The following is a 14,806-nucleotide window of genomic DNA, read 5'->3' as shown; positions in this document are numbered from 1 at the left end:
AAGCACACAGTGGTTAAATAGTGTTATTACTGTACATGTTATTATGTTACTAATGTGAATCGCTCACAGTTTCCTGGCCAGGAAGATTGAACTGAAGTTTTTATTTTAACAAGGAAATCATGTTTTTTTGACCAACACATTGGTAAAAAATAAAAGAGCTCAATAAAAACAAATAAGGGTATAGAGAAAGCAGGGGCTTTCATACCCAGAATGTACATAGATACTGCCTTTTGGGAGGGCGATTGGGAGCAGCTATTAAAATGTTAAATGCATGTGCTCCTTCGCCCAGCAATTCCATTGCTAGGTATCTGAGTGAAATCCTTGTACATGTGCTCAAAATGGCGTGTGCTGGGGTGTTCCTAGACACGGGAAACAACATGCAACATACAATATTTCATCTAGGCTATGCAATATTTCACAACAGTGAAGGAGAATGAAGCAGATCTGTATTTACCTACACAGAACATCTCCAAAACATATTGTTAAGGGGAAAAAAGCAAATTGCAAAACAATATGCTATGGTCTTTTTTTTTTTTTTTTTATGGCTGCGTTGGGTCTTCGTTGCTGCGCGCGTGTCTCTGGGAGAGAAGCTGGGGGGTTGATAAAATATGCCCAGAGGCAGGGTCAGCTCTCCTAGGCCAGGGAAAAAGGAAGAGGTGTCTGCAGTTGGGCAGCTCCAGTGCCACTCCCCAGGCCTTGAGAAGGGATTGAGAACCAAGTACGGAAGGAGGGAAGGGGACAGCCAAGCTCTGGTCTGGCTTCGGAGGCCTGGGTCCTCAGGGCTACCAAGGAGAGTTCCCTTCCTGCACGGGGCCACTTAGAATGATGATGGCTGAGAGCCAACAAGTAGGGTGACAGAGGGAAAGAGAGTAAGAGGAAAGTGAGTGGAAGGAAGGAAGATTAGAGAGGAAAGGAGCTCGTGGAGGAGCAGGCGTTGCTCCACCTTGGCCAAAAGCGGGGAGCCCGTCTCTCCCTTCAAGTGTCCTCTGGCGCCAGAGCAAGGCCCAGCAGCCCTGACTGTGCTGGGAGCTATGTGAGAGCCTGCCCTTCCTCAGCATCCTCACTTCCCCTCCTTCTGCCCCTCTGTCCCCGACACCAGGGCACCTGATTTCTGCTTTGCTTCCGGTCTGAGCTGAACGGAATAGGGAATAGGACAGGTGAAGTGACTCCAGAGAGGTCTAACCTGAAAAAGCAGCACTGAGACGAAGCTTACCATAGTCATCATTTTACAGTATACACATAGATCAAATCATCACCTTGTACACCTAAAGCTAACGCAACATTACATGTCAATTGCATGTCAATAAAACTGGAAAAAGAAAAAGTGGAACTGAATTTGTGGTTTACTCAAGAGATTAAACATACAGTTTAAGGAGAGAGGGTTAAGGGAATCCTGTAACCCAGAACAGCCTGCCTCCACAGAATGATGGCAAGGAGCGGGCCCTGGGGTACACACAGAGGAATGACTCAATAATAGCGAAATGGCGGACACCCTTAAAAAGCCAGTAAGGGAGAGATTTCAGGCTCGGGCAGCCTCTCCTGAGGCTTTCAGATCATCCCTCAGAGGCCCCAGGGATGCCCCAGCTGACCCTGAGTCAGCCAGCGTCATGTGATGCCAGTTCACACGGGTGCTGGGAGGCAAAGGTAATCTAATTATTCTGGAAAGTCATGTTTGCTAGGGAAGACTGGCTCTGTTAAAGATCGGTGTCAGGTTTGAACCTGTTCTTCCCAGACCCACGTGCTGTACCTCAGAGAGCAAGACAGGGAGAAACGCAGGGCGGTGTGAGCAGCTTTGCAGAGGTCTGATGACTTATAACATCCAAGTGGGTTTAAAACCACCATTGCCCAGTTGATGGACTGGACCTCAAGCTAAAGAATCACCTCCACTTCATTTCTTTTCCACTTTGAACTCAGAGAATCAACGGGGAGATTCCTGACCCACCACTTCACATAGTAAATAATCCTTTCAATAGAGAATGGATAAACAACAAGGTCCTACCGTATAGCACAGGGAACTATATTCAATATCCTGTGATAAACCATAATGGGAAAGAATATGAAAAAGAACGTACATATATGGGGCTTCCCTGGTGGCACAGTGGTTAAGAATCTGCCTGCCAATGCAGGGGACACGGGTTCAAGCCCTGATCTGGGAAGATCCCACATGCCACAGAGCAAATAAGCCCGTGTGCCACAACTACTGAGCCTGAGCTCTAGAGTCTGCGAGCCACAACTACTGAGCCCGTGTGCCACAACTACTGAAGCCCGCGCGCCTAGAGCCTGTGCTCTGCAACAAGAGAAGCCACCGCAATGAGAAGCCCGTGCACCGCAACGAAGAGTAGCCCCCGCTCGCCGCAACTAGAGAAAGGCTGCATGCAGCAATGAAGACCCAATGCAGCCATAAATAAATAAATAAATTTATTTTTTTAAAAAAGAATGTGTGTATATATATATATATGTATAACCGAATCACTTCGCTGTACAGCAGAAATTAACACATTGTAAATCAACTATACTTGAATAAAAAAAATTTTTAATTATTAAAATAATAATGCTTTCTTCTTGCTCTCGGCTGGCAAGTCCTTCCCAGCTCAGGAGCCTGCTCTGTGAACAAGGAACCAGCATAAGGCACCTGGGTCAGCTACCATTTGCACAAGTCTGCATGGGGCTGGCAATGGTGTTTCTCTCTTGGCAACTCGAGGTGTACATTGCTTAAACACATGGCATTGCTTTAAAATACACAATTCCCCAGGAGATTTCTGATCTCAATGCCTCCAAATCTTTCTTTTTCTTTCTTTTTTCTTTTTTCAAATCTACTTTCTAGAAGGACTTTGCCCAAACCTGAGAAGATAAACACATTTGGCAAACCCCAGCCTCACTGTCCTCAACAGAGACCTGGAAACGCCCTGAAAGGCGTGGATGTGAGTGCCATGTGCTCAGACACCACATGTGCTCCCCTGCTCACATGTCACTATTTCACAGCCAAGTGCTTCCCAGCAAAATACACAAGGGCTTTGTCTCAATCTGCAACAGTCTGCACTGGCATCGGAGCCACTGTCCCTGTGTCTGTCCAGCTCAGAAAGAACAGCTGGGTGGAGGGTGGCAGTGAGCTGCCATGGAGAGAGGGTCAGCCCCACCTTGCTTCAGGGGGAAAACACAACTCTGCACATCCTGGCTGGGATTTCTGGTCACAAATCTCACTAGGAAGGAAGGGATGGGGGAGAAAAATGACGGTGATTTTTTTTTGTATTGCTCCCTTAATAAAACAAAGCCTAGGGACTTCTCTGGTGGCTCAGTGGTTAAGAATCCTCCTGCCAATGCAGGCGACACAGGTTCGAGCCCTGGTCCAGGAAGATCCCACATGCCACAAAGAAACTAAGCCTGTGTGCCACAACTAACTGAAGCCCGCGCGCCTAGAGCCTGTGCTCCGCAACAAGAGAAGCCACAACAAAGCGTAAACCCCACTCGACACAACTAGAGAAAGCCCGCGCGCAGCAAGGAAGACGCAATGCAGCCAAATAAATAAATAAATAAATAATAAATAACAAAGCCTGGTCAGGGCATCAGAATCTCACCCGAGGGACTTCCCTGGTGGTCCAATGGTTAAGACTCTGTGCTCCCAGTGCAGGGGGCCCAGGTTCGATCCCTGGTCAGGGAACTAGATCCCTCATGCCACAACTAAAAGAGTCTGAATGCCACAACTAAAGATCCCACTTGCTGTAACAAAGATCCCACGTGCCCCAACTAAGACCCGGTGCAGCCAAATAAATAAATATATTTTTTAAAGATTTGTTTATTATTTATTTATTTTTGGTTTTGGCTGTGTCGGGTCTTAGTTGCGGCACGCGGGCACTTCGTTGCAGCGCGCAGGCTTCTCTCTAGTTGTGGCCCACAGGCTCCAGGGCATGTGGGCTCTGTAGTTGTGACGTGCAGGTTCCAGAGTGCGTGGGCCCTATAGTTTGCAGCTCGCAGGCTCTCTAGTTGAGGTGTGCGAGCTCAGTAGTTGTGGCACGCGGGCTTAGTTGTCCTGCGGCATGTGGTATCTTAGTTCCCTGACCAGGGATCAAACTGGCCTCCCCTGCATTGTAAGGCGGATTCTCTACCACCAGACCACCAGGTAAGTCCCTAAATAAATATTAAAAAAAAAAAAAAGAATCGCATCCGAAAGATGCATTTTGTAATACAAACAAAATAATCAATTGGGAACAGAATAATCAAAGGTCACACTTTCCAGACTTAACTGACATTTCAGGTGTCCGTCACCGGTACTGGACCAAACTGACCAGATTTGGGGACCCTCCTCCTCCTTCACACCCCAGCTTTCTTCCCCTCCCCCTTCATCAACTGCAATTCTTGGCCATCAAATCTCTGCTGTAATTCTGGTGGGGGCCATCTCCAACCCACCCGTGACCTACCTGCGTCTCCCACCAAAGCCCCACAGGTCTCTTCCCCACTCAGCACCCCCTCTGAAGCAGCCACCCCACATTTCTTAGATCAGTTCTTCACTTTTTCAGTCTCCAAGCCTTTTTTTTTAATTGAAGTATCGTTGATTTATAATGTTGTGTTAGTTTCAGATGTATAGCTAAGTGATTCCATTACATATATAAATATATATATATATACATTTCTTTTTCAGATTCTTTTCCATTATAGGTTATTACAAGATTGAGTCTCCAAGCTTTTGCTTTACCTCCTTTTCCACCCCAACAAGGCAGTCCCACATGCTGGAAAAGTGTGGATTTTGAAGTTTGCTGACTTTCCATCCTTTACTGAAGTTAGGTCAGGCCCATGAACAGCTCAAGGAGAGCAGCTGATTTGCACAACTTGCGTAATAACTTGTTAGGGAATCATTTCTGGTGTTTGTTTCTTTGGTTTGCTTTTGGATTTCATTTTGTTTGTTTTCGTTGGATTGTTTTTACCCAAAGTCTAAGAGAATGCATTGGAGATCAGGGAAATATGCGGTAATGGACAGAAGGAAAATAGGAGTCCGTGTCGCTAAGGGGAAGGGTATTAAGTGATAAGACAGTGACAGGAGGGCTGATGGAGTTTCTGCCACAAGCTGTGCACCATTTGCCTGGCACTGCGCTGGCGATATGATGGTGGATGAGCTGACCGCCTCCCTCCCTCACGGAGCTGACAGTCTGATGCGGAGGCAGCTAGACAAGCAACCAGTTACTGATGATCTAATGTGAACAGTGCTGAGAACAGGAAAGTACAGAGCAACGCGGGTGCACAGACTGTGGGGGGAGGACGGGGGGCGCTGTTTGTGTGTCAGGGGAAGAAGACTTCCAGGAGGAAGTGCTCCCTAAGCTGAAACCCAAAGGATTGCGGAAGAGAAGCTTGTTGAAAGCCAGGGGGCCAGAGAGCAGGAGATGAAAGAGCTGGGTGTGGCTGGAGAGGCCGGCTTGAGGCTGCAGGGGCGGACAAGGACCAGAGTTAAAAAGAGGGGAGTGCCAAACTGGAAATAACCCAAATGTGTTTCAACAGTTTAATGGATAAACAAACTAGGGTACATTCATACAATGGAATAATACTCAGCAATAAAAAGGAATGAATTATCAATATACACAACTTGGATAAAGTTCAAGTTCATTATGCTGAATGAAATAAACCAGTCTTAGGTTACCGACCACATGATCTGTGCGATTCCTTTAATATGACATTCTCAAAAAGACAAAACTATACTGACGGAGAACAGATTTGTGGTTGCCAGGGAATCGAGGGATGGTGTGACTATAAAGGGAGAGCTAAGGGTTTCAGGGCGTGGGGAGGTTTTCCTGATTGTGGTGGTAATTACGTGAATCGATACAGGTGTTACTGAATAAAATTCATAAAAGTATAAAAAAATAGGGGAGTGCTCGAGGACTCCCTGGGGCCTTGGGTGGAGCCCGAAAGGCTGAGACACGCCCAGAGCCACCTCCAAGACCTTATCTTCCCTCTGTGAACCTACATGCTGTCTCTATAAAGCATCCCTGGCCAACTCTTCACTCACTTAGTGAGAAGGGGCCCATCCACATCAGAGCAAAGGGAGCGGCAGACACGCCCCACCCCCCGTGTTTTTTCCTGTACTTATTTCAGCCACCAGAAAAGCCCTATCAGTTCTCCACGATTACATAACAAGAACAGGGCAAGCAATCTTTGGGGGACGCACGGATTCCAGACGTTTCCCCTTTAAAAAATCGCAAAACACCGAAAGTGTGTGTGAGCAAAACATGCAGTGCAGGCTGTTTCCCTGGGGTGCTGGCAAGGTCTGGAATCACCATCCAGTGGCAAGAATCCTGTTAGCCCAAGGTGTTTATTTCCTTTTGATAAACAGTAACGTGTAATTTCCCATTTTTAGGGACAATAATTACTTCAAACAAAGGGCAGTTACCAAAGGGCAGTTACATTATTTGGAGGGACTGGTTCTCCTCCGTAAGAGAACTGTAGCTCAGTTTTTTCAAATAATAATAATTTTTTTAAACTTTAGCTAAAAGCATTCATTTGTCTCTTAGATAAGATTCAAGAAACAAGTACTTTTTGGAACACAGGGTGTTTAAATAGAAGAAGGAAAGAAAAACACCACCTCTCCCCCTCCAGGCCTCCTGGAGCAGCAGCTCCAACCCCAGCCACGCGTGGCACCGACAGTGCCCACCTGACACTTCTCCCTCCCGCAGCTAAATTCCTAGAATTTATTTTCTAGGAATTTAGTCAATCCACACCGAATGCCTCCACTCTCTCACTTAACATCCCTAATCTGCCTGAAGGGCCCACTTGAAATTCAAGTTGTGAGCGAACTTGCACTCTTACAAGCAGAAAAAGCCCTGGCATTATTCTCTCCCGCCTGTTCACATTCCAGCCCTCCCCACGGCCCGGCCACCGAGCCAGAGGATGGAGGCCAGGATGGTGGCCCTGCGCCCTGGTGGAGACCACACCCCCAGGTAAAACCCCAAACCCAGGCCACAGGGCACTGGCTGGAAAGCCAGGGGGTGTCAAAAGCCTCCTCCCTCACCTGGCCTGGAGTGGGGGACCTTAAGACAGGCAGGGGACGGGAATTCCCTGGCGATCCAGTGGTAAAGACTCTGGACTTCCACTGCAGGGGGCATGGGTTAGATCCCTGGTCGGGGAACTAAGATCCCATAAGCCGCCCAGCGTGGCCATACGAAACAAAAACAAAAAGGCAAGAGTCTGAATGCCGGGCTACAGGCGAGGGGCCATGTCAGGCCCCCAGAGGGGAAAGCAAGGTGGGCACCTACCCATGCTGTTTGTGAGGCTTTGCTGAAAGGCTTTCCAGGCCCAAAATACCAGGGCCGGCCTGCCCAAAGGCCTGAAATAACCACCAGGAGGGACCCACATCTCAGGGCCCCAAAGTCCTCTTTTTAAATGTAAATATCCCAAAGAATTAACATACAGGGCCCCGGCACCCTCCAGCACAGCAGTTTCTCAGAGGACAAAGCTGTCGATCGACTAAGGGAAAAGCTCGTGTCCCTGCAAGGCTTAGGACTTAGGGACCCACCGGGGTAAGGTGGCTAGCTCCCGCGGCCGCGCCCTCCCTGGGCGCTGTGAACCTGGCCTCCAGCAACTTCCCGACGCACCACGCCCCTCACCCACACCCACCCCCGGTCTTCCTTCCCCTCTTTCCTCCCCGCTGTGCCCCGCGCCCTACCCCACTCTGCCAAAGCTGGGCTGGTGGCTCGCAGCAGCCCAGAGGTGGATAGAAATCTGCCTGGCAACGAGTCACGGGGACCTGGGTGCGGCCTGGCAATTGGCAGTTCGGCCGAACGGGGCGTGGCGTCAGATGCTCCCTAGAGACTGTCCTGTGCGCCCCCCCACCCCACCCCGTCCCTCCCTCCCATGCTGCCTCTCACTTCTCCGGGACCGCGAGTCTCCGGAAGGCTCTCTTACTCCCTGGAAAATGGCGGCCCCATGATTACATTATGGGGGGCTTAAGGGTGTCACCTGGTTTCTGGTTGGAGCGGAAGAACTTGAAGTTGCAAGAATGCTGTTTTATTTAGGTGGTAAATTCATTTGGGGCGCTAGGAGGGACTTAGATAGGGAGCGGGGCTAAAGTCCCCTCAAAGCCCTTCGGCGCAGTCCCTGCTCCCTGGAGGTCCTCTCTTCTTTCCTTCCCTCCGCACCCCCTGACACGCTCCCAGCTGCTCGTTCCAAATCGTCCCCCTTCCTGGGGCTTTGCTCCTCCCCTGCTGCCTTCTCCCTCCCGGCACCGGCCACGCCGCATCCACCTCTGCCCTGTCCCGGGCTCGCTTTTTGGTTTTCCCCATAGATTGCTTTTTACTTCCTTCTTCTCTCGGGCCCCCATAATCTCCGGAGGAAAGAGCCAGTGGTCCAAACTCGTGGAGGCCTCAGTTCCTTCCCCTTGGGCGGGGCGCCGCTGGTGGGTGGGACAGAGCAAGTGCTCCGCTCACAGGGCTCATGGTTAGCGAGTTCTCGCTCCAGCTGGGCTCCAATTAGCCTCAGCTTTGGAGCCCAGGAGGCCTGCAGGCGAAGGGATGAGGGAGACTGTCCACGGTTGGGACCAACTCTCCTGCCCAAAACTCCTCTCTGGAGCCCCCTCACATTCCCAGGTCCTCCCCAAGAGAGGATCCCCAGAGGCCTCAGCTGGCCTGCATTCCGAAGCTGGGGGGCAGCCAGTCCACTGGATGGGGTGGTGGAAGGGGCCTCCAGGCTTCCCGGACAGCCGTCAGGGACAGTGGGTGAGGCAGTTATAATGCACATGCTTTGATTGTCGTTTCTCCCTTGTTTATCATCATCCTGGAAAAGTGAATACTCAGGAGGGGAAAAAACCCAGGGTAACACTGGGGAGGAGGGGCTGGCAGCAGCTGACAAGGTTGAACCTGGGCCAAGGGTTCACTTCACTTGAGGCCTGGAGCCTACCCCTACCCCCCAAATGGGCAAATGAATAATAGCCTTTTCTGGGCTGGACCAGAAACCAGCCAAGTTGCCGGGGTTTCCAGTTTCTGCTACTTACTAGCTGTGTGACCCTGAACATAATTGCTTAACCTCTCTGAGCCTCAGTTTCTATGTCTGAGGAAAGTAATACCCACCTCATAGGGTTATAGAAATCAAAAGAGATAAAGTGTGTACAATACATATACAATGCCTAACACAAAGTAAGTATTCGATAGAAATGGCTAACACTTCCAGTACTTACTATATGCCAAATACATTACACTGTATGTGTTAACTTACATCCTCCTCACAAAACTGCTATGAGAGAGGTAATGTATCATCACTATTTTATAGATAAGGGAAGTGAGGCACAGAGAGGTTCAATAACTTGCCCAAGATCACACAGCTAGGAAGTGGCAGAACTGATAGCTACCATCATCATTATCATCATCATCATTATTCCCTTATTATTCCCTTACTTATTCCCTTGTAGTCTCCTTGAGGAAACGGGCTTTGCCCATAAGTATTTAATAACTGCTTCAGTTCTCAAAAGGTCAAGGCCTTACAAATTTTGAAAGACAGCTTCCATTTCCTAAAACCTCCACAGAAAAAAATTCCCGGGTTCCTCAGGGAAACAGCAATGGCATCAGGGGAAAGGGGGAAAAATGCTTTTTTAAATTTTAAAAAAATTCTTTTTTTTCTGGACACACCCTGACATGCGGGATCTTAGTTCCCCAACCAAGGATGGAACCCCTGCAGTAGAAGCATGGAGTCCTAACCACTGGACCACCAGAGAAGTCCCAAAATGCTTTTTTTTTAATTAGTAAGCTTGGATTGACCTAGACAGAGTCACCTCTTCCAGCTCTAAGGGTGGAGACGGATTGCTTCACTTCTCTGAACCTCACTTTTCTATAGCCTTCTGGCCAGGGGCCGAGTGAGAACTCAGCATGAGATCTCAAGAGATGGGCACCTTGTGGACCACCAGTCCCTGTCCCGAGAGAAGCTCTTCGTTCTTAACCCTTTCCGATCCTCAGCCCCGCTGCTGGGAGGTTTTCCATTAAGGCCAGGTCTCAAGTTTGTGGTGGAAAATAACAGAGATTTTTAAAGGGAATTGAAACCACTGGCCTCAGCAGAATGTTCCACACACATTTGCTCTGGCCCATTCACGGCAGCACCTCTGCTGGCATCAGTCAGCCTTGGGAAGCTCTAGCAAATGCCTGACTCCACGGGGCGATTCAGAGGCCGGTAAACAGCTCTGGCATTCCCAACCCGTGGCAAGCATTCATGCACTGAATTCTTTGTCCTGATGAGGACGGACAGAGAGCTGCTCTGTGGTGCAAAGCCCAAAGCCAGAACTCCAGTTTCCAAACAGCAGCCGGAAAGCACGCCAAGGCCGAGGCATGCAGGCCAGCAGCCCTTTCAGCCCTATTTTGCTTGCAAAATAAACTTGCCCAAACTTGGACTTCTTTCTTGAAAACTTGGGTTTACTTGTTAATTCCAAAGGGGGAAAAGACTTGGCGCTGTTACAATGGAGAAACTTGGCGATCTCCTCCTTCACCGAGGGCTCCAAGTCATGAGGGTCCTGAGCAGTGACCCCACTCCACTTCTGTGGGATCGCTGCCCCAGAACACATAACCTGAACCCAAGCATGAGGAAATATCCTCAGACAAACCCACACCGAGGGACGTTGCTGCAAAACAACTGGCCCTGTACACTTCAAAAATCTCAGTGTCACAAATGACAACAAAAAGCAAAGGAACTGTTCCAAACTGAAGAAGCTAAAGAGACCATGACAATTAAAGGTCACGTGGGATCACAGGTGGTTGAAGCCTAAATGGGAAAAAAGACATTGCTACAAGGAAATTGTAGTTACTGGGGCAATTGGTAAAATTTAAATATGGGCAATGTGTCAGATAATAATAACAATGTTAAGTTTCCTGAATTTGGCTCTTATCTTGTGGTTAAATAAGAGAATGTCCATACATGCTGAAGGATTTAGGAGTAAAGGGTCATGATGTTTGCAATTCACTTTCAAATGATTCAGCAGATATAATGATAATTATAACATCGAGAGAGAGAGAGAGAGAGAGAGAGAGAGAGAGAGAGAGAGAGATTAAAACCAACAAGGTAAAACTGGGAAATCTAAGTGAAAGTTATATGGTTATTCACTGTGTCATTCTTGCAACTTCTCTGTGGGTCTGAATTCAAAATAAATACACTGTAGGGCTTCCCTGGTGGCCCAGTGGTTGAGAGTCCGCCTGCCGATGCAGGGGACACGGGCTCGTGCCCCGGTCCGGGAAGATCCCACATGCCGCGGAGCGGCTGGGCCCGTGAGCCATGGCCACTGAGCCTGCGTGTCCGGAGCCTGTGCTCCGCAACAGGAGAGGCCACAGCAGTGAGAGGCCCACGTACCACAAAAATAAATAAATACACTGTCAAAAAAACAGGAACGTCAGTTACAAGCTGAGCAGCATCTCTCACGTCACAGCTAACACGCAATGCCAGAGAGCTAAGATGGGACTTGAGAAATGAGACGCACGTGCCAGCAACGTGCAAAGTCCTGGGGGTGCAGTGCCTTGGCTTTGGGCCACTAGAGACATAGCAGTATTTCAACAGTGCTGTTGCTCAAAACATTTGAGTTGGTTTACCAGCCACATGGGAAAATTAGTTGCGCTACATTATAATCATGCCTTGTTTTTGACCCCAAACAGCCCCATCCACCTAATTAACCAGCCTTGCTTCTGAAAAGATCATAGACTATTGGAACTGGCAAGGGCCTTAGAGAATGCCTGCCTTATCCATGTTACAAATGAGTAAACCGAGGCTCAAAGAGGGGCCTTCACTTGTTCAAGGTCATGGCGAATCCCACTTACTCCCAGGCTAGTGGTCTTTTCAGAGTTTTGTCCTGGGAACCCTGGAGGATCTTCCAGGCCCTTTGGCCATTTGCAGGCCTCAAGAGAGGAAGATTTGTGCTTCCCCAAGGAAATTGTTCCTTTTTTAAATGCACAAGTGATGTTGAGAGCAGTTCCAAAAGAGAGGGGACAAAAATATTCTTAACAGTAAAATTTTCACAGAAGTGTAGCACCTCCCGAGTATAAGTGTGTTTGTTTAAAACAAAAATTGCCGTATTACTTTATGATCATACCTTAGCTACATCCCACGTAACCATGGCTATTTTAAGAAACCTCAATACATAGAAAGTCACACTTGCCAAACAGAAAAATGAGGATGAGGGCATTGTCCCGGTCGTTCTCTATCTCGCCATCCACCCTGAGACCCCTTCTCCGTGCTTCTCTGCCCTGCTCTGTGCCTGCGGAAGGCCGATCCCTCTACCCGCAAGTTCTGGGCTCGGGACTTCCCCGGTGGTGCAGCGAGTAAGACTCAGAATGCAGGGGGCCCGTGTTCGACCCCTGGTCAGGGAACTAGAGCCAACATGCATGCCGCAACTAAGTTCACATGCCACAACTAAGGAGCCCGCCTACCGCAGCTAAGACCCGGCGCAACCAAATAAATAAACTTTTTTTTTAAAAGAAAAGACCTGGGCTCGCTTGCCCTCCAGCGCAAGGCACCATCAGAAGGAAAGGTCAGGAAGCTTCTTCCTGCTTCTCATGGCAGGCAGTCCTGGCAGATGCTGTGGCCCCTCGTGGCTAGATTCCAGGAATACCATCTCTTCCCAGGCCCCTTCAGGCCCAGGGGTAGCACCAGCCTCCCGCTGTCCCTGGGGGTCTCACCACCCCTTGTTGGCTGCTTGGTCCTGGCCCACTACTGCGTGAACAGCCGCCATTAAATTCTCCGTGGCTGAGTTGTCTTCACGAACGTTTCCTGTAGGGACCCTGACACGTACAGAAATGAGTTTGAGCTGGTGAAAAACATACACTGCCTTTTGTGAGCATGGGGTGCATTTCAACATAATTGAATTGGGGACTTCCCTGGCGGTCCAGTGGTTAAGACTGCACTCCCAATGCAGGGGGCTCAGGTTCGATCCCTGGTCGGGGAACTAAGATCTCACATGCCGTGGGGTGTGGCCAAAAAAAGTAAAAAAAAAAAAAAAAAAAAAAGAATTGAATTTGCCAAACGTCCCCTTAGCCACGCCCACAGTCAGTCACACTGCTTAAAGCAAGGTGCACTGTCAGGCTGCAGGCCCTGCTGTGGCTCCGTGCTGGAACTCCAAGGAAGGACACAGAGGAGCCCAGCCCAGCCCAGCCCCCTCCAGGTCTCCTGAGACCACTCCCGCCCTCAAATGCAGGAACTGGGACCTCAGAGTATTAAGACCTCCTGAATCTGGGCCCTGCAGGACTTTGGGGAATAAGTTGGACCATCCCCATCAGGTAGGCGGTGAGAAGGCGTCAGGAAGAACGGAGGAAGGGGGGAACTGAGAGTGGGTGGGCAGAACAAGCGAAGGAAAGCTTGCTGGGATGGGCCCTCCATATGCGTCTCCACCCCCTGGCACCTCCTCCATGTTCCCCCTTCCGGTGGTAACAGTCACTGCAGCAGGGAGGGCTCCTGTCCTGTGGTCACTGCCTCCAGCCTGGGCCTGATGTGGGAGGAGGGCAGCTGGGAAGTTTCTCACATTTGAATGGCCCGTTGCCACGTTCCTGATCCATCTGACCCACTACTCCTGACTGTCCCAGCCAATGAGATCTCACCCTGAGAGTCCAGGGAAACATCACCATCATCCTCATCATCCCTGGTAGAAGCGTCACTTACACGTGTGTATTTCCAGTGTTCCAGTGTCCCACATCCATCACATCATTTGGTCTGTGGAGGTCAGCAGAGGAGGATTCTGAGACCAGGGGGGCAGGGACAGCATCTAACCACATGATGCTCTAAAAATACTTGCTGAATGAATGGACGCTGAGGGCCACACTAGTGTACATCACCCCTTCCTCAAGCTAAAAAAATTTTTTTTTAATTGCCATATTATTGGACAATCTGGGTAGTTCTGCCTGGGAGATCTTTCCAGCGTCCCAGTGGGCATCCCCCTGGCTGTGTACACAAGTGCACCGCACTGTCACCCACTTATCCCCCCTCCAGACTCCAGGACCACACATCTGCACACTCCGTCCCACTCCACACTCATCAGCTTCAGAACGGAGAACTGGGATTTGGGCCGTGGTTGAAAGCAGCACACTTGTGGGGTGCCCAGACCTGGTTAGGACGGAAGGCAGCTGCGTGTAGGCACGTGCGCCAGTGGGCGTGTGCACACTCTAGCTTTTCAGTGTGTGTGCAGGGGCTCACACCCACCTCCCTAGGACTCCATGCCCACCCTCATGCTCTCAATAAACAAACAAATGGCTGTGACATGAATGCTATACCCTTAAATGCGACACCCTTGCACAGCAGACAACCCAAACACCTGAACAGACAGACTCTGGGCCTGTGGATGCTACCCCTAGTTTATGGGTGAGGAAACTCTTGCCCAATTCACAAAATCAGCTTTTAAAAAGCCACGGGGGCTGGGGGAGGGATAAATTAGGAGTATGGGATTAACAGATACACACTACTATATATAAAATAGATAACCAACAAGGACCTACTGTATAGCACAGGGAACTATGTTCAATATTTTGTAATAACTTATAAGGGAAAAGAATCTGGAAAAGAATATATATATATATATTTATTTATTTATTTATATAAAACCGAATTACTTTGCTGTACTCCTGAAGCTAATATAACATTGTAAATCAACTATACTTCAATACATAAATAAAATTTTTAAAAAATATTTTAAAAAGCCACAGGGGATCAAGCACCTCCCTTGCTACCTATCTTTCCGAAAGCAAGAGCCACCCGTGAGCTCCAAAGCCCCCCAAGGACACAGGCTCTGCTGGCTGACGCGGGAGTGGATGAAGCTGGCAAGGGCCCGTCTGAAATCCAAGCGAGGGCAGGTGGATTTCACGCTGGGCAGGAGATC

At 49.2% G+C, this 14,806-nt stretch overlaps 1 protein-coding gene across 3 annotated transcripts in view; it reads right to left on the bottom strand.

The window, feature by feature from the left end:
- AHNAK (AHNAK nucleoprotein) overlaps nucleotides 1–14,806 on the bottom strand; it is a 118,694-nt gene that overhangs the window by 64,238 nt on the left and 39,650 nt on the right. The window lies entirely within an intron of this gene.

This window comes from Pseudorca crassidens, chromosome 9, assembly GCF_039906515.1.
Source record: "Pseudorca crassidens isolate mPseCra1 chromosome 9, mPseCra1.hap1, whole genome shotgun sequence".
Classification (NCBI taxonomy): Eukaryota; Metazoa; Chordata; class Mammalia; order Artiodactyla; family Delphinidae; genus Pseudorca; species Pseudorca crassidens.
Note: the sequence above shows the minus strand (reverse complement) of the source record. Positions and strands in the feature narration are given on the sequence as shown.